The sequence below is a fragment of the Cenococcum geophilum genome (assembly GCF_001692895.1).
Source record: "Cenococcum geophilum 1.58 unplaced genomic scaffold K441scaffold_71, whole genome shotgun sequence".
Lineage (NCBI taxonomy): Eukaryota > Fungi > Ascomycota > Dothideomycetes > Gloniales > Gloniaceae > Cenococcum > Cenococcum geophilum.
In genome coordinates, this window is record NW_027137629.1 from 29,274 (window position 1) to 52,897 (window position 23,624).

Genomic DNA, 23,624 nt, shown 5'->3' on the forward strand with positions numbered 1-23,624 from the left:
GTATACTCCGGCTAATGCATAAGGTAAGTAGGTTATAGCAAACATAATAGGGAGACAAACCTGCTTTGTATATAGCACGCCACCTTACGTTGCTATAGTTAATACAACCTTACTATTCTAATATTAAACGTTTCGGCGAGAAAGAATAGATATCATTTTAATAAAGAATAGAAGTACAACGTGGCCGCCTTGTTATTAGTGGGAAGCGTAAATAAGGAGGCTAGTTAGACAACGTGAAGTAGACGCAGCTACTAAGTTGCGCGTAGAGGCGGTAAAAACGGGGTTTTTTAATCCTACTAAGGTGGCTTATAGGGTTTTCCCCCCAAATGCCAGCGGTTTTCTTTCCTATATAATACATAAGTATGCGGAGTAGTCTACGTACGCCAATATAGGCTCTACCGCTCTAGTTATCTACCTTTAAAATTTATAGTTAAATTAACTCACGTATTTAAATATAATACGAAATAAAACTAGTTAAGTAGGATATTAATAGGAGAGATGAAAAGACATAACAATAACCGTCTATTTATTCCGAGCTTTACTAGCTAAATATAATTAGACTTCTAAACAGCAGGCTCTTACCTAATAACCAAATACAGTTACTGTAGAAGCTAGTTATTTAACTAGCTAATGTTAGCTATAGTAGAGATGGGAAAGGCATAAAGGAACTAGTATATATGCGCTAAAAGGAGAATATAACCCGATTGCGAGCTTCTAATACTACTAGTATAAAATTATAACCGATTTTTAAGGTAAATGCAGAGCAGGGAAGATATAAACGATAATAGTTAGTGCAATAAAACATGTCTTGGCCGAAATTTTCTAATAATCTAGCATGTCTAATACAAGCTAGTGGCATAGAGTTATCATTCCAAGTACATTCTTCTAAATACCATCACAGCCACCATATACCCTTTAACTCATATCCTTAACGCTTTCTCTTTTCGCCTCTCAAGTCGCGGCGGGTCCCTAACGTAACACCTAAAACATTATCCATCTTCCTTCCCAAGTCTGTAAACAGCCTTCTTCTAACACTATCCTTCTTAACTAGTGTTATAGCTTTCGTTTTGCTCGGTATTAGTTTCCCGGCGGTCGCAATTACTAGGCTACGGATTTTCTCTTCAATATCTTCCTCAATATCTCCTTGGATATCTTCTTAAATATCTTGGTCCAAGTCTTTATTAGCAGACTCGTAGTCAAAGTAAGCATCTTTGGGGCTCGATTCAACATCGGAGACTATAATATAACTATGCTCTTCTTTATCCTTTTCGACCACATTAGGTGCTTCGGTAGTTGTAACAATTCTATTCGCACTGCCGGGAATAACTACAACTAAGTTAAATATATACATGCAAGTAATAATGGAAAGCTCCTTACCTTTAAGGGCAGCCTTATAAATCAATTTACTAGACTCGGATAGTTCATATATATACTTCATCGCGGCTTTCATCTAGCGCTAATTAGTTAATCCTCTTAACATAACTATAAGTGCACTATTAGAGCAACTACCCGTTTATATTCAACATTTAGAGCCGCCGCTTTCTTCCTATTCAGATCTTTAGACAACATTTTCTGTCTAGAGCACTATAGACAATTGCTCTTAACTGTAGTATCTACAGCGGGATTATAGTTGTGTAGAGATTATAGTTATATTAAGGGGAATGCTATATTAGATAGAGAGGGTCGTATTAAATAGAGAGGGTTATGTTAGATAAAGAGGATCGTGTTAGATAGAGAGGATCGTGTTAGATAGAGGGGATTATATTAGCTAGGTGATTTCTATTACTAAGCCCATATTAGCGCGTTATATGAGTTTAGCATATTATCATACCAAAACCAACCAGCCACAAATACTTAGAATTCCGTCGCACCTTTATCCAAACAGATATCGTTAAGCATCAAGTGCTTATAGCTCTTAGCAGTCGGAAGATACCAAACCATACCCTCTACCGCTATTTATAACAACATTAACAAACATAAGAGGTGATTTAGAGCTGGGAATATCGCATTGGCTTAATCATAATAAATCACTATAAACAACCTCTCCTCTAACCAAATATTCTTAAACCCTAATTAACTTACCTAGGGCTAGATCGTATAATGTATATAAAATCGACCCTACGCGTATCGTTAAGGACAACAAAGCTGTTCAGTTATTCTGTCAACGTACGGGCATAATAACAAAGATGCTACTCGAGCTTGGGAACACAGCGCAACAGCTTAGCGTTAGTCGGGATATAACTAAAAGAACAGGCATATTATACGGCAACTACTATATACAGCTCCTTAGAAGTGTAAAGAAGGACTAGAACAAAATAGACGGGACTGTGCCGCAGGGCCAGGAAGATAATCTTAGAAGATACACAACATTCCTCAAATAGAAGAACAACTTATGTGCCGAGGATATTGCAATATTTGTTTCGCTTATATTAGATGCTAGCCACATTCAAATCGACCAGCTATTAGTAACCGAAGTCATTAACATCAAGCCGCTTACTTTGCTAATACGTCACATTGTCGCCTTACCTTAGGGTTTAATTAGCCAAGAATCTCAGGAGAAGAGCCGTTACATATTTGTCGAATTGCTACAAGTAGAGGTGCCTAGCTGCAAAGCGGGCGCCTATAAATACATTCTCTCTATACTCAAGGAGTGTTTAATAGGGCTTCCACAGCTCTCTTTTACGACTATACATAGATCAAAGTGCTGTGACGACCAATATATGATCAAGGAAGGCATACGTTCAGTTTGACATACAACTCTAAACCCATTACTTGAAAACTCGAGAGAATCTATTTAACAGATGCTCGGCTATATATTTAATGCAAAAGACCTCCCTACTAATACTACTGATCCTAAGTGTAGCCGTAGGCGGGAATGCACCGAGGCGACCTTAAAGATAACATTAGTGGTAGATCGGATGCCACCAGTTATGGCAGTCCTCTTCGGGACAGATATTAAAAGGAAAGAGGAAAAATATCGGAAGGTGTTTAAGAAGATGGAGATTCAGTATCACACTATAAAGGGTATTCGCACTATATGTTACAAACCCATTAGGTGCGTCTTCTATATTAGCAAGACCTACTACACTGCTCACTAGGTTGGCAGAGGGCCCAATAAAGGCAGAATTGTCCATTATGATAACATAGCCGGATGTAATGTGGTATATTATAAGATAAACGATTAGTGGGAGAATATTGAACCAACGTAGGGTGTTGTCGCGGTGTTCTACAAACAAATCATGTTAAAAAATATAATTTAGTCTCAACCCGCTTATTGCATTGTATACTATCTAGTTATGCTTTACGGGTTATTTATTAGACAGTAATAGAAATGGATTAAAGTGGAGTGGATTAAGGCTCAAATCCACTCCATCTAGCAAATCGCTGGTAGAGCCCCAGGAGTTTCAGCATATAACTATACTATTAATAGTATATACATATAAGTCTTAGCAACCTTTTAGTGTTAAGAAAGCTTAGTGCAAATCTCATTAATTTAACGCCCTTAATCCTTATCGCTAGTGATATCGTCGCCTTCTAGATTAACCAGTTACTCTACCAAAGGACGTGCCCTGCTTTATATGCAGTATTAGCTTCATTAAAGCTCCTATTGACCTAAATCGGATTTCCTTACCACCGTCTTATAACTGTCTTTAATGCCTAGTACCCTATATCTCACCACCCTATCTCTTACTATTATATTGCTTACTACCTGTTTCTATTACCTGTACCGATCTTATATATATAGAGAGCTTCTAGAGCCATCTTTAATCGACAGAGTTCTCATCACTAATTGGCCTGTTTAATAGCTCCACACCAAATATACACCTTACTGTCTAGCCAGAACTCTATATCCTTTACAGCGTCAATGGCGTTTAAATTAACTAACATCGGGGCGAGAACAATATTGTTGGAGGCAGAAGATACGTATAAAGGGAAGAAGCGCTATTATACTCAGGACATGGCGAATATACCAAGGAAGAGGTGGCGATAGTAAGGTAGGCAGGCAAGGACGAGCTTCAAGGAGGGTGTTAATATAGGCAAGCAGCGGTAAGGGCTAGACAATAGACGCGAGTTAAATATTAGGCGGCTAAGACTATAATTTTCAGACGCCCTACCACAAGGAGCACCACTAATTAACTTTACTACGTACTAACTACTAGACGCTTAATCCTTTTAAAGAGGTATAAGCTGTGGAGCTCCAGGAGCTCCATTAGGTTTAATCTACACCACTCCACCAATTAAATCAATTAATCCAAATCTAGTAAAAAGGGTGCTCTGTCTAGAGCTCTAAATAGCCTCCAATCTAGTTCTATCACTATTATCAGATAGTATCTTTATAAGAGCACATTCTCCTTAGCTAAGCCTATTTTTTAACCTCGCGGTTCTTACTGTTATTGTAAATCCACCTAACCACGAGTCTGTAGCACAGCCCGCCTCGGCTATCCCTATATAGCATAAACCCTACCCTCCTTTCCCTTTCCCTTCTTGCTTAGGCTCGGCCCAACCTCATCATCACTAAATGAGATTTCGTTGACGCGGACCTTGCGCGGCAGTTACGCTTTACTTAGTAAGATTTTCTTCTTACGCGTTTTGCTCGGTAAGGCTTTCTTCTTACGCGATGTAGCTACTACATCCACCTTCTCGGTTTCCGGCTTGTCGTTAGCAATCATATCTCCACGGTTCTCAAGAGCTTCTCCATATACAACTAGGTCCAATAAGCTTCAGTCAAAAGATTTAGAGGTTATTAAGACTAACCCCAAAACGCGACTTAGTAGATTATACTCCCACTTAGGTCATATCTCAAGATAATAGCTATCTGTTGTTCTATCTAAATCCGGTTATCAGGCTATCAAACATTAACCTTTACTATTTTAGTGCACTCACCTCCAACACTGCTTACTCTATTATCGCGGCTGCCATATTTATAGAAGTGGTGATAGTAAATACCGTGTAAAAGATTGTGAGATATACTCTATAGAAGGTTGGTTACAGTGTATACTAAGTAGCCAAGCAGTAGTTTAGAGTAGAGGTAGGGCGAATTGTAGAGTGGCGTGTTTTATATAGATGGTAAATTAGTATTATTAGGGCTGCGTTGTTAAGTAAGTGGGTTTCGGCATATTACCATACCAAAATCCAAATTCTATCTTCCTTCTCGCGCCCAACGCCTTAACTGGTTAGCGCGGCATCCACTTTTAGCATAGCCCTATTTGGTATAATAATATACCAAAATAAAGACTCCTTAAAGCCACTGCTCCTTCAGTTTAATACTATCACACTCATCACGCTATTAATACTATTCACCTCTTAGCAACTAGCCGCCTCCAAACAACGCTTCCTAATTAGCAATCCCTACTGTCTAGTAAGTATATAGAACGTCCTGGGATATATTCATACCGCTAATATCTAAGTAGTACTGTGGCTATAGAAAGATTACACGCGTTAGTCAACAAAGTTCTACCACGTCCGGGCAATATATATAACAACATCGATAAATATATCAAGGATAAAGAACTAGACTGCAAATGCTGCGACATAGACATCTTTCATCCACTTAGTGCAGACGACGATTACGACTACTTTTATAGTAGCTGTATTGCCTTAATAGAGGAGTATTACATATTAAGAGAGAAAGAACTAGCAGCAAGGAAGAAGGAGCGGGAAAGAGCCTAGATACTCGCCTTATTCAATAAAGTCATACCACGCGAGAGCCAATTATGTTACGACATTTACAAATTTAAAGAGAATAAAAAACCAGGCTATAAATACGGCGATACCGATCCCTTTCATCCTCTAAGCGCAGATAATAAGCTAAATACTCCGTTAGTACTTCTAGCAAAACTCTAAAAGAGTCAATAACCGCGGATTAGTTACTAACATTACTAGTAGGTCTTCTTAAGCTACCAGGCTAGCTATATACCAACACTCCTATAATTCTTACCACGGCGCGAAATGGATTTAGCTAGATGGATAGTTTATTTATTAACGGCTTTATTTATTATGCAAGCCCTCTTTATTATACAGTTAGAGCTAGAGCTTCTAAGTATAAATATAAACCTAGTTTCTGTATTAGTATGCTTCGCTGCTATATATTAAATACTTATAGTTACTGTTAACTATCCTTATTAGTGTATTTTGTATAAATCTCGCTCTATACAACAGTGTCCTGTGTATTAATGCGAATATAAAAACTCCGCCTTAGTTAGTTAGTACTAATAACTACCATAAATAAGACCAGGTTTAAATCTGCACTAGTGATATCTATATTATCTATTGCTTATTGTCGACGTAATTGATATCATAAAACTCTCTTAGTAGGCAGCCCTATAATCACGAAGAAATCTTAGCCTAGTGAAGATATTGTATTAGTAAGGTAGAGTCCAGAATTTAAGCTCCTTAGCCCTATATAAGGCCTATGCTACGTAATTTTAGAAAATAAAAAGCAGACCATTCCACGCTACCACGCCACCCTGCTCCATTAGGGTTAATCTACCTCCATCTTATCTGCCTCCTCAATGGCCTTATTTAGACTATTTAAGAGATTATTCCCAGTAGCCTTAATCGCCCTGACCTTAAGGGGCTGGCCAATTACCAATGGCTAATAGATAGTCTCATCAATAATTTCGCAAATTGGTTTTAGGAAAGATACCGTTTTAAGTAAAATTAGATAGACTTAGGCTATAACCTAAGCATTAAATCGATGTAGGCTTGCCGCTATTAGTATAGTATTAACCTCTAAGACGGCGTTGACTTATACATTTATACCACCTTCTGGCAGTACTAGGATAATCCTAGGGCCAACCTAGTCGACTAAGCTCTTAACAGACTTTCTGTATTAGGTTCTATAGTCCAGTACATTTCTCTCCATAACCAATTCGCGACAAATATACTAGATTATCGCCGATTTCAGGCCTTTTCCTTTCACAGTAGGACACCTCTTTAATCTAAGCTCGGTTTTCAGAGCCTTCTTCTTTACTTTCTCCTCTTTAGTAGCTTCACTCGTACATATAGCTTCCTTAATAAGCTCAATATACGCGTCCATAAGTTCGATATATATACAAATAATATAGATCTAATAAATAATACTATTGGAGCCTCTAGACAATACCTTAGATTTTCCAATAGTTTCAAAGAAGTATTTTAGAGTACAATTAATCGTCCTTCTCGCGGCCTCCTAGGCTCGCTCGGCAACTCCCTTATCTAGTTCATAGTCGTCATACTTATTATATAACTGCATAAGTAAAGAGAGACGACTAAGTGCCGGCTTGCCCATAATCTGACTAAAGAAGAAGTTAGTAATTTTAATCACATCGTCTTTGGTTACCCTCATAACGGTCTTCTTATTGTTCGTTAAAGCGTCAAACTTAAGAAGGCAAACTACGGCAAAGAATTCATCTCGCGCTCCCGTAATATATGCAATATTAACAGCCTCACTCAGGTTAAACTTAATAAGAAGAAATCCCTTCTTTCTTAGCTTAGAGACCGTCGTTATATCCTCAGCTCTATCTAAGCGTTCCGCTTCCTCTTCGGCAGCAGCTTCCCCCCTATCTTCAGCTTTAGCTTCGGCCTCTCCTCTATCTTTAGCTTTATCTTCTTCTACAGCTTCTCCCTCGTTGCTTTACTTAAGAAAGTTTAGAATATCTCTATCTACATTATCTTCGTCTTCACCGACACTATTATGCCCGCTATCAATATATTCGTTATTATTACGTTAGGGTTCCTCTTTGGTTCCCAAGGAGTTTTTAGCAGCAGCTGTTATTAGTCTAAAGGGTTCATCTTCCATTTCCTCGCTTTTTCCCTTTAGGGTATTAAGGTATAGTTTAAAGAGACGGATACAGTATACATATTATACTAGGTTATCATAAAAACCCTCTAAAAGTTTAGACATTCCCCTAAGGATCTAAACGCGTATTAGTAAGTAGTCTTAGATTTATTTTATTACAAGGCCCTACCTTAACTACCACTTCTCTAACAGCTGGCGTTGGCGGAACCTTATATTAAATGGACTTGTTTTTTAGGGTGACTAAATCTACCATTACAAAGAGCGGCAGCGTTAAAAGTATAGGCTAGGTTAAAGAAATAAGCTTAGCTTTAAAGCGGATATTAAAGAAAGCAATAGGTTCAAAAAAGGTAGTAGGGGAAAATTTAAATAGGCAATATTGTTGTAAGTATTATTAAAAACTTAGCAGGGTTGCTATTAACAACAGGCCTACCTAACTTCTACTATCCAACCTCCTTTTGGCATGTTAACACGCCAAAATTACAAACATTACACTATTCTCTTGCGAATTACAAATTCTAATACGTAGAGCAATAAGGGTGGGTATACCAATAGCAGCGGCTTAAAAACCGATCCGGAGGGCCCGGTTTGGTAAAGAAGTAGCTATACGTGTTAATTCCAAAGGGGATAAATTTACGCCATTCAATCAGCGCGACTAACACGCGCTTACAACGAGATATAAAGATTAGTATAGCTACTAGCACAGTAAGGCACTTTATTTATGCTAGGTAATCTCTAGTATTTTTATGTTATTATACAAGATATTTAGGCATGTTAGCATACCAAAACATTCGCCTTATTCTCTATCTCTGTAAAACGTAGCTTAAAAACTACCAAGCAATTAAGTCAACTATTACCTAAGTAATTATCCAGTAGTTCTCTAAAATGGGTGCTCTCCACTACAAATCCACCTCCATCATATTCGCATTCTCCGCCTCCACGGCCTCTAATTCCTTAGCATCCTTAAGCAGGCTATCCATAAATATTTTGCTAGTAGTCTTAATCTCCCAGACCCTAAAAGGCTGACCAATAATTAACGGCTAATAGATAATATTGTTAACAATTTGGCAAAGCTCTTATAAGACAGGTGCCTTTTAGTTTAGGATTAGATAGACCTTAGCCAAGACCAGAGCATTAAAATTTTATAAACTTGCAGCCATTAGCACTATGCTTATTTATTTACTAGGTACTAACTTACTCACAAAGCCCGCCTATAGGTATTACTAGAACAATTCCAGTGCTAAATTCGTCTACTAATGCTTAGACAACCTTCCCGCTTTGTACTTTATTAGAGAGTATAGTTTAAGTATATCTAAGCTTATTACAGATATACTTATTAACGGCAGTCTTCCAGCCTTATCCAATATTAGTACCATAGCCCTAAGTCTCAAGTTCCTCCAGCAGTCTCTTCTTCTTTTCCTTCCCTATCACAGTTAGCTTTTTGGTAGATACCTCGGCAATAAGCTTTATATAAGCTTCTGCTAGATCCTTAAGCATACAGAGGTAATAGATTTGCTAAATAATGCTATTATTTAGTCTACTAGCCCTAGTAACAGCTCCTATAGTTACAAAAAAGTATTTAAGGGTGGTATGCTTAGTGTTCTTTACTACCTTATTAGCTCTCTCAGAAATTCCCTTATCCAGTTCACCGTCACTATGCTTATTATATAACTACACAAGTAAAGAGAGATAACTAAGTACCGGCCTGCCCATGATCTAACTAAAAAAGAAGTTCGTAATATCAACGGCTTCCTCTTCCGTAATCTCCTTAATAATATTTTTATTATTTTTCCTTATCTTAACTGTTAGACCGTAAACTACTGCAAAGAACTTATCTCTCGCAGCAGTAATATTATCAACGTTTTAGTTATCAGAGATATCTAATATAATTAGAAGAAGTTTCTTCTCCTTTATCTGGGAGACTTTTATAGTAGCTTTTTTTATATTTAAACCCCTAGCTTCTTGTTTTGCTAGAGCATCATCTCCACATTTAGCTTCCTTTCCTTATTCTACTAACACATTACCTCTATATCCATCTCCCTTCTCTCTTATAGTTTCTTCTTGGTCTATAGCTTCTCCCTTCTTAGCTTCCTTAAGAAAATTTAGAATGTTATCGTCCACATTATCTTTAACCTCCTCCTCCTCCACTTTATCCTCGGCAGAATTATCATACCCACTATCAACATAGTTCTTATCACCGGCTTCGACCTCCGCTATATCCTATAACAAGCCCATAGCAGTAGCTATTACAGTACTAGAGGATTAATTAGTTATACTTTCTGGCTTTTCCTCAATTCCATTAAGATACCTATTAATCATTTAAATTATAATATTGGTTTGCGCAGGATCATCCTAAGCTTAAAAAACCTTATCTATGCGGCCGATTTGCTAAGGACATATTAGGAGGCATATTTTAGTCTAGTAAATTAAAAAGCCTTACTTTAAGTACTACATCCTTAACGGCTGGCGTTGCTGGTACCTTAAGCAGAATAGACTTATTCTTTAGGGTAACTAAATCGGCCATTACAAAGAGCGGCCGCGTTAAAAGTAGTAGGCTCGCTTAAAGAATAACAATGTTTGACTCTAAAGGAAGCAATAGGTTCGGGAGTAGGTAGTAGGGAGAGGAAGTAGGTGGTAAAGGGAAATAGGCAATGTTATTATAGAAAACTCAAGCGGTTTCCTTAACAACTCGCGACTTGCTTTCGGCATGTTAATATACCAAACTTTTTTTTTACTAATACCACTTCGATTCCCTACAGGGAGCAATTAATACAAACTTTATAGTCTAATGGTAACTGCCGTGCTATGCTTATATAATATATATAAGGATACTAATACTACTTAGTGCTATGTGGTTAAAATGCATTCTTACTCGTTGGTTTTCTTTAATAGTGTCAATCGGATATCTATACACCGATTGTAAAAAAAGAATAAGGACTCTATCTATTGAATATAGCTCTAAGAGCCTCTATATATATATAGGAAAGGTGTAGGAAATAAGAATAAAAAGGGGGTAGGGGGTAGCAATGGAAACAAGGGGTAGGTAACTAAGTCAATAAGAGGTAGCTAAGTCGGTGACAAGATAACCTAATTTAGGTCGACAAATCTACTATAAATCCACCTCCATCTCATCTGCGCTCTTTGCTTCATCGGCATCCTTAAACAGGGTTATCAGAAGTACCTTACCAGTAATCTTAATCTCTTAAATCCTAAGGGGTTGGCCCATAACCATCGGCTGATAGACCATTTTGCCCACAATATTGCTAAGCTCCATCACAAACCGTGCCTTCTTAAGCAATATTAGATAAACTCAGGCCATGACCTACGCTCCGAACCGTTGCAGTCTCGCAACTATTAGTATTTGCTTACTCTTAAGAAGGCGTTAACTTACACGGCCATGCCATTTCCGGGTATTACTATAATGATTCTAGCGCCAAAGTGGTCAACCAATAACCGAAGTGCCTTTCCGCCCTAGATTCTATTATCCAGTGCATTCCTATCAATAACAAGTTCGTAACAAATATAGTCTATAAGCGCCGTTTTCAGCCCTTTTCCTTTCTTAGTTTTAAAACCCTTTTTTAAGAGTTCGTTTCCCAACGCCATATTCAATGCTCTCTGCCTTTTCAAAATCTTCTTCTCCATCACTTCCGCCATAAGCTCCGAGTATACAACTGCAAGTTCCATATGCATATGATTAACGTAAATTTAGTGCACAACGCTATTGCTGCTTCCTAAAGATCTCACAACATTCCCTATAGTTTTAAAGAACTTCTTAAGCTTAGGGTTTTCGGTATTTTCTACCACCACATCCGCTCTCTCAGAAACAGCTCTATTGTCCCCATCCGCGTCCTTTTTATTACATAAGGATACTAAGGAGCTTAAGCGTTGCAGTGCCGGCTTGCCCATAGTGTGGTAAAAGAAGAAGTTAGTAATATTAACCGCCTTTTCATCACTTATATCTATTAATTCGGCCTTATTATCCCTTATAATGGTAAAATAGACCTCTCGGATAGCTGCAAAGAAATCATCTCTTACTTCCGTAATATGCTCGACGCTATAAGCTTCGGTAAGACCATACGTAATAAAAAGGAGGACTTTTCCTGCTAAAGACATAGTAATAACCGGCGCACGTAGACTTTTAACACTCTCCTTAAGTTCTTTATACTTCCCAGAATCAAAATGTCTTAGATTGCCAACCGGATCATAACCAGGTTCCTATTTCAAGGGTTCTCCAGCTACCTCCACACCATCATGCCAGTTACCAGCGTGCTCCAAACTATAGTCGCCTACTATTATAGTGTCCATCACAGCAACTATTTTCGCTCCGGAGGCTTCATCTACCTCTTCTTTACTCTTTTCCTTTAGAATATCGAGGTATATTCTAAAGAGGCGGATGCAGTGTGCATGTTATACCGGGTCATTATGAAAATCTTCTAAAAGTTTAGACATTCCCCTAAGGAGCTAAGCGCGTGTTAGTAAGCGGTTTTGGATTCACTTTATTACAAGGACCTACTTTAACTACTACTTCTCCAACAGCAGGCGTTGGCGGAACTTCGCGTAGAATAGACTTATTTTTCGGGATGACTAGATCTGTCATTATAGAGAGTAGCTAGGTTAAAAGAAGTTAGCTAGGTTGAAGAAATAAGCTTAGCTATAAAGAGAATATTTGATTTTTCGGAACAATAGGTTCGGAAGTAGGTAGTAGGGGAAAATAGGCGATATTATTGTAAATGTTTTCAAAAACTCTGAGGTTGCCATTAACAACTGGCTTACTTACCGCCTTTCGGCATAACAACATGCCAAAACCACGATCATTAATCTTCTGGTGATTTTTCGGAACACTACAACTTTAATATTTATCATTAATACTACATAGTCCCGAATATAACTTTAGGTAAGTCCTAAGGGATATTATACGGTATCGCATCTATAGAGTTGCCAACTTCGCGACTCAGCATAAAAAGTGGAGGATAGTTCTATTCGTGTATAGTATATTAGTCTACACTGTAACAAGAATAATTCATATTAATAATTAGGTGGTCTTTCGGCATATATACATGTCAAAACCACTACTGCTATTAAAAAGTTACATAGGTTCGCTAAGACAGCTACCTAGGTATTTAGAGCCCACTAATCTTAACTCGCAATACGTGCCATTGCCTTTCCCGCCTCTAATTTATCTGCTTCACCCGGCGCTATTTATTCGGTCTATTACTTAGTAATAGTAACTCTACCTAATCCTTTTACTTTCTCTTAGGCTTAGATAGAGAAGGAGTGGCAGCAATTAGCTAGTCCACCTACTTCTTAAGCTCTGTAATATTATCGTGCTTCTTTTATACGGCAGGCTTTTTGTCTTCAGTATGATCTTCGGACTACGGGTCGGACTATAGGTCAGACTACAGGTCCGCGCCTTCTAAGTCAGCCTCCGGGCTATAGAGAACTAACGGGGTATTAGTATAAGTGCAGGCATCTATAACTGTGCGACTTACTATCATTAATAACCTTAAGGACAGCCCGCTTCTCAAATTCCATTAGCGTCTCTATGGCAAGTTTAACCTAGTATAGGTTAATGGAACGAGGGTGATTCGTCTAAATAGAGTAATGGCGCTTACTTGCATTTCCGTACGGACTTTCTTCTTACTTTTTTCCTTCTTGTCGTCGCGTTCCGGAAAAAGTACTATAATAGTATTAGCATTATTCCAAATTAGCATCGCGTATACAATACTCACCATCCCTAACCATATTAAGCATATAATGGCCACCATATTGAAATAAATCTTCAGTATAGAGCTTTAACTGTTATTAATTAGTGTAACGAACCCGATCTATTATAGTGGTGCTACGCGCTTACTACCTCCTTTACCTGTTTAAGTTTATCTTAGTCTCCCATTACGTTAAGGTGTTTTATGCGTTATTTAGCTAGTAGGATAAAATAGCGCGGAGAATAGAAGGCAGGAGCCTCCTTTAAAGTATTTTAGTTTTGTTGCTGTAGAATAAAGAAAAAAAGAAGAGTGGAGTTTATAAGAGGATAGTTGGCGGCAGAGGGATTGTTTTAATTTTAGCATGTTTTTATATCAAAAGTATATCAGCTCCAGCTAGGCTCTTTCTAGTTAGCGCACTCCGCCCATTTTCTACAGCCTTAATAGGTATAGATACGCTTTTAGCATATTTCTATACCAGAATTTATCAATTATCTACCTTTAGCTAGTATAGTTTACCAAAAGACATGCGCAAATGCACTAAAAGTAAATAGCTAGGTTCTATTTCTTAGCCTAATATTGGCTTTCTACGTAATCCAGCCCAGGAGCCACTTCCCTATAACACTCTACAAGCTGGAAATGCCTTTCAAGCCTCCACCTAACTTAACTAATTCCCGACTAGACAGGAAATAATCTCAACTTTCGCTTCTTGTCCGTTCCGGAGGAAGACATCTTACTAGTCGCTAGTAAACGTCCCTTCTCCTACTTTAAGTTAACAGCCTTCTAGTTTCTACAATCCTTTGCGGGAGTAGAATTAAGTTTAGAAGGACCACTCTGGTTCACTAAATCCGCAAGTTTATCAATACTGGCAATATATTTGCTGGCCGTATTACTTTTAGCGACCTTAGTTAATGCTCCAGCATTTATCGGGCTCGTATCTTACTTTAGCTCGGCTAGTATATTAAACTCATCAGACTCCGTATCGGAATCTGCCTTAGACCCAGCTGTTAATTTATGCGATGTTGTGTTACAATCCTCATTCTCTTCAGTGTCAGTATCCTCATTCTCTTCAGTGTCGATATCCTTATCCTCTTCAGTATCGATGTCCTTATCCTCTTTAGTACTAATGTCCTTATCCTCTTCAGTACCAATGTCCTTATCCTCTTCAGTACCGATATCCTTATCCTCTTTAGTACCGATATCCTCATCCTCTTTAGTACCGACGCCCTTACCTTCTTCAGTACCGATATCCTTATCCTCTTCGGCGTTAATGCCCTCATCCTCTTCAGTGTTAATATCCTCATTCCCTTCGGCATAATAGTCTTCATTATCATTAAAGTCTTTATAACCTTTCTCAGCTATTAGAGGCCCACGGCTCTTCACATTTATAGTTTCTTTATCTATCTTTTCGCCGAAGAAAACTAACAAAGCATTAGCATTGTAATACCAACATAATAGCTATATTGCTTACCGTTATTAACCACGTTAAGAACGGCCCGTTTATCATATTCTAACAGTGCTTTAATAGCAAACTTCATCTAGTATAAATTAGCCATATACCAAAGCCGATTCGTCTTAGTAATGTTATATCACTTACCTATTTCTTAGCATTAAGAAACCCTTTAGTAGGCTCCTTAAAGTATATTAACTTGTCTAGGTACATAGCTAGAGGGTATCAGTATCGCTCTAATACTATAAATTTGTAAGACCTACCCTAGGTAATCCCGTAAAGGACTATCCGCCCGCCGAATTCCATTATCTCCTCAATAGAAAGCTTTAGCTATTATTAGTTAGTGGTATAAATCTAATTAGTTCTAATAATGTTACGTACTTACCTACTCCTTTACTCAGTCCCTTATCACACTAAAGCGTTTTAGTAGTTACAAAGATAGCAAAAAAAGTAGTATATATAAGCCTTCTTTAAGGTAGCTGTTTTAGTTGCTATAAAACAAGTAAAGGAGAAGAGTGGAGTTTTTAAGACGGTGGTCGCGTCGCGAAGGTTATTTTAATTGTCCTACAAAAGGCAGCTAACAAACTTTAGCGCCTACCGCTAACAACCCTTTGGCATAATATTATGCCAAAATCATTTCCTATAATACCACAAAACGGCAACAACATATTATTAGAATGCGGACATTATTATAAATTATTCTAATACACCTAACTAGGTTATAGAGGCCTAGCTATCTAGCGTCTTTAAAACGCTAACAGCATTACTAGATACCCCGCTACTAATAATAGCTTTAATCTAAAAGGCTTCACAACATAGCATAAAAAGTAAAGGATAGTTCTGTTCGTGCGCATCATATTAGTCTGCACTATAACTAGAATAATTCATATTAATAATTAGGTGGTCTTTTAGCATATAAACATGCCGAAACCACAACTACCATTAAAAAGTTATATAGGTTCGCTATAACAGCTACCTAGGTATTTAGAGCCCACTAATTTTGACTTCTTACATTCATAATACGTGCTATTATCTTTCCCACCCCTAATTTGTCTGCTTCGCCCGGCGCTGTTTATTCGGTCTATTACTTAATAATAATAACTTTACCTAATCTTTTCGTTTTCTTTTAGGATTGGCTAAAGAAGGACTAGCAGCAGTTCCCTTCTCCTTAAGCTCTACAATATCATTAGTCTGCGTTAGTATAGCATACTTTTTATTAAGCTCCGTGTGGCTATCTGGCTTCTTCCTTAATACAAGCCTTTTAGCTTTACTAGTTTCGGACTATAAGCTCACGCTTTCCAAGTTAGCCTCTAGGCTGTAAAGAACTAATAGGGTATTAATATAAGGTGCAGGTATCTATAATTATAACTTACTATCGTTAACAACCTCAAGGACGGCCCGCTTCTCAAATCTCATTAAAGTCTCTATGGTGAGTTTAACCTAGTATAAGTTAGTAGAAAGGGTAATTGGTCTAAGCAATAGCTTCTACTTTTACTTATACCCGAAACTTTTCCCTATTATACTTCTCCTTCTCGTCATTAAGTTCCGGAAAAAGAACTACAAGTATATTAGCGTTATTCTATCGCAGTAATAAATATATAGAACTTACCATTTGTAATTACGTTAAGTATATAAAGACCACTATATTGAAATAAATCTTCGGTAGTAAGCGTCAGCTATTATTGGTTAGTGGAATATACCTAACCTGTTCGTTATGCCGCGCTTACCATCTATTTTGCCTATTCAAGCTTACGGTCTCCCATTTTATATATCCGGTTAGTAGGTAATTATAGTAAGAATAATAGAAAGCGTAAGCCTTCTTTAAAGCATTTAGTTTTGCTACTGTAGAGTAGAGTAGAGGAGTAGAGTTTTTAGAAGAATGGTTAGTCGCGTTGCAGAGGGTTTATTTTAATTTCAGCATATTTTTATATTAAAAGCATATTAGCTAGGCTCTTCCTAGTTTAGCGCGCCCGTCTGTCCTTTACAACCTTAAAAGGTATAGATACATTTTTAGTTCCTATACTATAATTTATTAATTAACCACCCTTTACTTATATACAGTGTTCTAAAAGGTATATTATAAGTGCTCGGAAAGTATATAGCTAGCTTCTATTTCTAAGCTTAATATTAGATATAATCGGGCTTAGGAGCTACTTCCTAACGACAATTCCAAAGCTATAAATGCCTTTTTAGCCCCTACCTAGCCCAATTCAGCAAATTACAGCATTTGCTTTATTTCCTTCCCCTTATAATAACATTATTTAGGCTTCTTTACAATTAGGCCCAGCGCAAATATTCCTAAAGTAGGGCGCTTTTTTTTACGCATGCTAGGTAAGGAATTAGATAATACTAAATCCATAATAGGTAGACTAGTCCTACCTATTCTAGTGCCCCTAAGGCCCTAACCTTTCCCCTTATCCTTTATAACAACTGTGCCGGGTGCCTTTAGCGTAGTCGCAATATAGTTTGTGCTCTCTCCTATAGCTGCTAGCTTATTATCGTTTTCACTCATTTTAGTAGTCTTATTTAGCTCGGCTAGTGTACGAAAATCGTCGGACCTTATATCAGATACCTTAGCTTCATATATTAGCTCGTCCGATTTAGTGTCATAGTTCTTAACCTCTTCGCCACTACGGATTTTTAAACTTATAACGCGCCAAGACGCTTCGAAACCCTCTTAGTCCTTAGCTGTTATATACTCCTCGGTGCTCATATTTAGGTTCAATGTCGTATTTTGATCTGGCCCAGCTACTGTCTCAAATTTGTCAGACCCTGTATCGCAGTTTAGTCCATACTCGTCGGAGCCCATATTGTATTCTAGCCCACATTTAACGGAACCAATATCGTAGTCTGGCCTAGACTCGTCAGAGGTCGTGTCATATTCTAAAATAGCCTCGTTAGAGTGCATATTACAATCCATTTCAGGCTAGCTAGTTAACTCATCCGACCTAAACATAGCTCCTTTATATTTGGCGGTATTAAGTTCACATTCGGCACCAATGTTGTCTTCCTCTTTAAAGTCTTCGCCGTTAACCCCGGCCACTAGGCAGGCTTCTTCGTTAAACTATTTACCGCAGATAACTAGGGATAACATTAGCACTAGAATATAGAAATAGCGACTATATAACTTACCATCGTTAACTACTTCGAGGATAGCTCGTTTATTATATTCCAAAAGCGCTTAAACAGTAAGTTTGATCTAGTAAGGCTTAGCTATAAATCAAAACCAATTTAAGCCAATAACGTGATCGGAATTACTTGTTATTCTGCACATCGTCGCTGCCAAGTATTCTAAATAAAATACGTATTCTCCTCTGTAAAGAATGCTATAAAAGGTAGTAGTATTAATCTAAAACAGTTGCGAATATAGGCAGCTTACCTTCGCCAACTACACTAAGAATAGAGGAGCTACTATAGGCTAGAAACGCTTTAAGACTAAGGTGTAACTATTACTAATTAGTAACTTAAGTTGATCTCAATTGCTAATGCCGTGCGCTTACCATTTCCCTTACCCGTTTAACTACAAGGCCTTCTATTACATTAGGGGATTCCATTGCATTAAAAGGCATCAATATAGTGTTTAATATATAGAGACGGTGGGCTTAGTGGATAAGTGTTCGGAGTAAGTCACGTCGCGGAATTTATTTTCATTTTGGCATACGATTATACCAAAAATAGGAAGTTCTTACTAGGCTGCCTTAAGTCTAGCGCGCCTAGTGCATCCTACGCGAAAACATTTACAGACAATACAAGACTTCAAATTATTCCTTTATTATAATATTCTCCTTTATACGTCCTTTTTATAAGAGCAGTGCATCCCCTAGAGAAGCTTCTGGTTATAATACTAGCTTACCAGCTAGAAAGAGAGGCATGGCAGAGTCTATATCGCGGACGACTAAACACCTCAATTTGTAACATAGGGGGTTTAATGCCGCTTAGAGAATCCAACTTAACCAACTTCTTAACGTTTTGCATAAAAAGCGTAGGATTATCGCACTCGTCGGTGCGGGTATATCTGTATCTGCCGGGAGTACGTCAATCCTAGACAAATACCGTTTCCACTCTGTATAGCTAACTTTCCAAATAGTTCCTAATTTCCGATCCACAGCTAGGCTATTTAACACTCCTGGTAATAGGCCCTTTCGGACATCTTTAGAAAAGGATCTCTTTAATACTTCCGTGTATCACAACGACGTCTCCACCTCCTCTTTCCACGATATATTACGAACCCTCTCAACAAGCACAAGGTCAGCAAAACCAACTGCCTTTCATCATTTACTTGCGACTTTGGCTCACAATGGCCGTCTATTACGATTATACTCCCAAAACGTTAATGGAATTAACACTACAATAGAACCGTTAAGGACCAAGGTACCTTTGCCGAAGAAAGCACCTTAGCCAAAGACCATTTAGCTTCATAGATGCGTCAGGGAGATAGTCTACTTAAAGTGCTATAGGGTTTCTAATTTCCAAGCCGAGCTTTTTAATGGGCCTATTCAACCTATATGCGCAGACTATAAGGATAACAATAAGTTTCGTATAAAAGCCGGTAAACGGAGCCATGGCGTTGGAAATCTTCGTCCTTAAATAGTATTATACAATGGGCAGAATCCTAATGATAAGGCAATTAGATCTGTTATTATGTCTGACCTAAGAGCAAGGCCAGATGCTTTCATTGTTGCTAGCACAACATTAAAGGTTCTAGGTGTAAGAAGGATTATTAGGGAAATATGCAGGCTAGTAAGGGACCAGGTAGGTAGTGTTACTATTTAAATTAGCAAAGAAGCAGCACCCAAGGGTAAGGACCTTGAAAACTGCTAAAATCTAGTCGTAAGGGGGTCCTGTGACGAGGTTGCTCAATATACTATAATGCGCAGGTGGGATCAAGAGCTAGAATATAGTAAAACCAAATACAGAAACGCTAAGGTTAGGTCGGTCTCATTAGAAAGCGTAGAAATACCCAAGCGCAAACAGCGGCAATTATTACTCTCCCCTTTAAGTCTCAAGATCCCTCAAAAAGTGACTAGAAGCAAGAGAAGAAATCCTAAGGTATCTACCAGATCGGACACCCTTAAAGTTAGGAAGGTAGTTAGAAAGCGGCAGGTTCAAATACCACAGAGTATTATAAACATTATTAATAAAGCTCTCGGATACAATGTAAGATAGATATAGGATAGGAATTTTAGCATAGTGGCGGTTTAGAAGGACGCGATTACTCCAGGCATACTTAAGCGTGGTCGTTTGGTGCTATCTTAGATAGAGTCATTAAACAAGATACGTTTTCGAGTATATTCAATATATTAGAGTAAGGAACTTAGTTATCTTATATCTATTTTATAAGCAAAAGAAAGACTAAGCCAAAGCAGCAAATTGAAGTATCTATAGTCTCGCCTCTAAAAGAAAGTCATTAACGCAATCCTCGTCTTCAATACTAAAATACTTGCTAAATATTTGTGGCAAGCATTTTCATATCAATCCTAAAGGACAGGATTAACAAGCATAAGGCTGTTTAGAAAATGAGATCAGGGGATATATACCATAGGTAAGATCTAGAGCTTAATTTTATAAAACAAAAAAGGCCAGCAAAAGAAATAGCCTGGAACCATAATGCCATATATTTATCTTTAACTAATCTCTATATAAAAGCTTGTAGGCATTCTAGTATAAGTAAGGTTTACGTAAGCGACGCTTTCTGTAATGTCGTTAGCAGGGAACTATAGAAGCTTTATAAGATAGACCGCTTCTTTTAAATAATCAAGGAGTAGGTAGATAGCGTAGATATAGTAACTTATAAGGCGAAGCGATGTTAAGCGGAAAGGCAACCATAGTTAACTAAAGCGGGTTTATAAAACCAAATCCCACGTTAATATCCTCACCGGTTATATACTAAAACGTAGCCACGTTAACTCTAGGTATAGTTAGCTTATTTAGTGTTGGTTTTAACTAGAAGGCACCGCTTACGTCTTGTCGCACTTAAAACCCATACACTAAATATTACCCGCTTTCTTAAAGCCGAAGCATTAGAGAAATTCAGCGGTCCAGAGAATATCAGTGCTATTACCTACACTATACAGCACCTGGCAGATTACGGTCTTAACAATTCGGCTACCTATAGACCTAGATACGTCTGCTTTGGCTATCTACTCGTATCCGGCCCTAGCCTAATACTCAATATCTATAAGATTTAACATCTTATCTATCAAGCAGCTACCAATTCCTTTATTACAGTAATCCGGGTAGGTAAAGATATCCAACTCAACTGTGTAGCGGTACATGCTTCCAGGGTAACAGAAATCATCGGCGTATATAAGACCTACTATTTTCTCGGGGATATAGGTTACCTACAAGCTATAAAGACCAGTATCTTTAGACCGATCAACCGCAACAATCCACGGCAGTCCATTCGTTAGGATGTCGGCAAGGCGGTTAACAAGATTCTATATTATACGCGGATTAAACTCAAAACAGTATATAGTGTTAGTAACGTAATAGTTATAAAGATCAGTCATCTAGACAATATTTTTAGGATAGGCAGGGCGAAGATACACGTTCGCCTTAGGCTTCAGGCTCCTATCGATGGGTATAAAAGTTTTAGTAATTTCTGGGTAGTTACGCTTCCTCTAGAGCTTAAGCTGTTTTTTCTTAGCGGCGCTAAGCTTTTTCGCATTCTTAGCCTCTTCGTGTTTCTTTATAGCGCCATTACTTTTGAAGTCTTTAATCGCCAAGGCATAGGTAAATTTAACAGTATTAAGCTTTGCTTCAGGGACGTTAATTAGTAGAAGAAGGGCGGAGGTAGCTAATATATAGGTCTCCTACCATAGCTGCTCAGCAGGATCGTAATCAGACAACGGAGCTGGCGCTCATCCTTAGTATATCCGCCAAAATGATTGTAGTGACTTTGCATCAAGGGTAGATAGGATCTAAAAGCGTGGTACAACCTCACCATTAGTTTCAGCAACAAAAGCAGGATCGCTAATATCTATGTTTTCCTTACTTACCTTTTCCAACTTGTTCATCCAAGCCTCAATACAGTTATAGAAATTACGGCCCAAAAATCCTCCACGGCCTTCCCATTCTACCGGAGCTAAAAGCCAGTTTCCCCCCCAATCAGTAATCTTTCTAATATAATAGGTAGGGTCCTGGTTACTATTCAACTTCAATGACACGCCACCATCATTATCACCACCCTTTATGGAAGTTCTCATATCCCATTTTTTTGGCCATCTGTAGCTTTTAGACGCTATAGGTCCGGTTATCACCTAGAACTCCGCGTTCTTCGTAGTGGTATACTTCTTAGCGTCATAGCAAGGAGAAGATAATGCCGGCATATCATTACCAATCCCAACAGTAATGCCAATTGCTTGCTTTATAAGCTCGGTGCTAGTCTCTTAGACTTTATTAAGCGGATGCTGTTACTAGCTAGGAATTTAGGGTAACTTAGGGAGGTTTTATAATAATGGCTGCAGGGCAGCGGTTAGGAATACTTGCTTCACTTTATATCTATACAATTATAAGTACTAGCTAGAAAGAATGGAAAGAAAACGTAAGGCGTAGAAGTGAGATAATACGTTAAACACTTACTGTGAGCGTTACTTGACTTTTAATAGGCCACAATTAGTTAAGAAATATCTTAAGGCCGGACGGGTATAATTAGAAGCCACTATAGCTACTTTATCTATAGAAACTAGAATAGGAGGCAGGTTGTATTTATAGCCTTCGCGAAGGTATAGAGGGACGTTTTTTAACGCCATCTTAAAGTCTTTACGAATTCTCCAGCGCTTACGTCTTAGGGCTTATTAGTGGGCAGTGTAATATGGTAGACTTAATAAAGAATTTTGTGTATAATCGTATGGAGAATTAGTTAATAGGTTAGGGGAGAAGGTGGACAATTAGAGCGAGTTGGACCTTTTGGCATATAGATATGCCAAAATAGTAACATCAACGCGTCACACTAACTATTTTGGGCTTAGGCCATTTACTAAACAGCTTATAACAAACTTAGCTTAGATATAACTACATTTATACTATACTGTTTCAATATCTTCCTTTACTTAGTTAAACTTCCGAGAATAGAATCCAGGTATTCTACCTGCCCTCTTAGCACTGTACTTACCATTAACGTTAAAGTATAGCGAAGATATAGTGGTCCTAAGACGCAGTTAGGCTCAAAAACCTCTATTTACGCCAAAAACACGCCCTATACCGCCATGTCGGTTATATATTACTCAATGCTCTTATTCAGAACACCCAGCCCAGTTTCCAGTAAGCAGCTCTAGTAGCTTAATCGACGTTATTTCCACTTAATCCAGCCTAGCAGAGCTTTAAAACATTATATCTAGCTAGCATTATATCTAGCTAAGAATCCTTAGGCTGCGCGTAAGACGGCTGATCTATTTCTATTAAAGCATCCCGGTTAAAGATAGTGGTGGTATCGCTACCCAGTAAAAGATGTGCTATATTTGTGACCAGTACTGCTATTACTACGTTCTTATAGTTAAAACTCCCAAAAATAGTCGTTATCATCATTTATTAAGGAACTTTTGCTATTACTTTGGCTAATTTAGCGGTTGGTATATAATGACAGCAGATCTATAACTTCGTCGGTTAAGGGATATATACTTAGTATAGGTACAGCCTATAATTACAAGAAGCCGCAGTTAGTGACGAGAATTAGTATATTAAAACTCTTTAACTTACA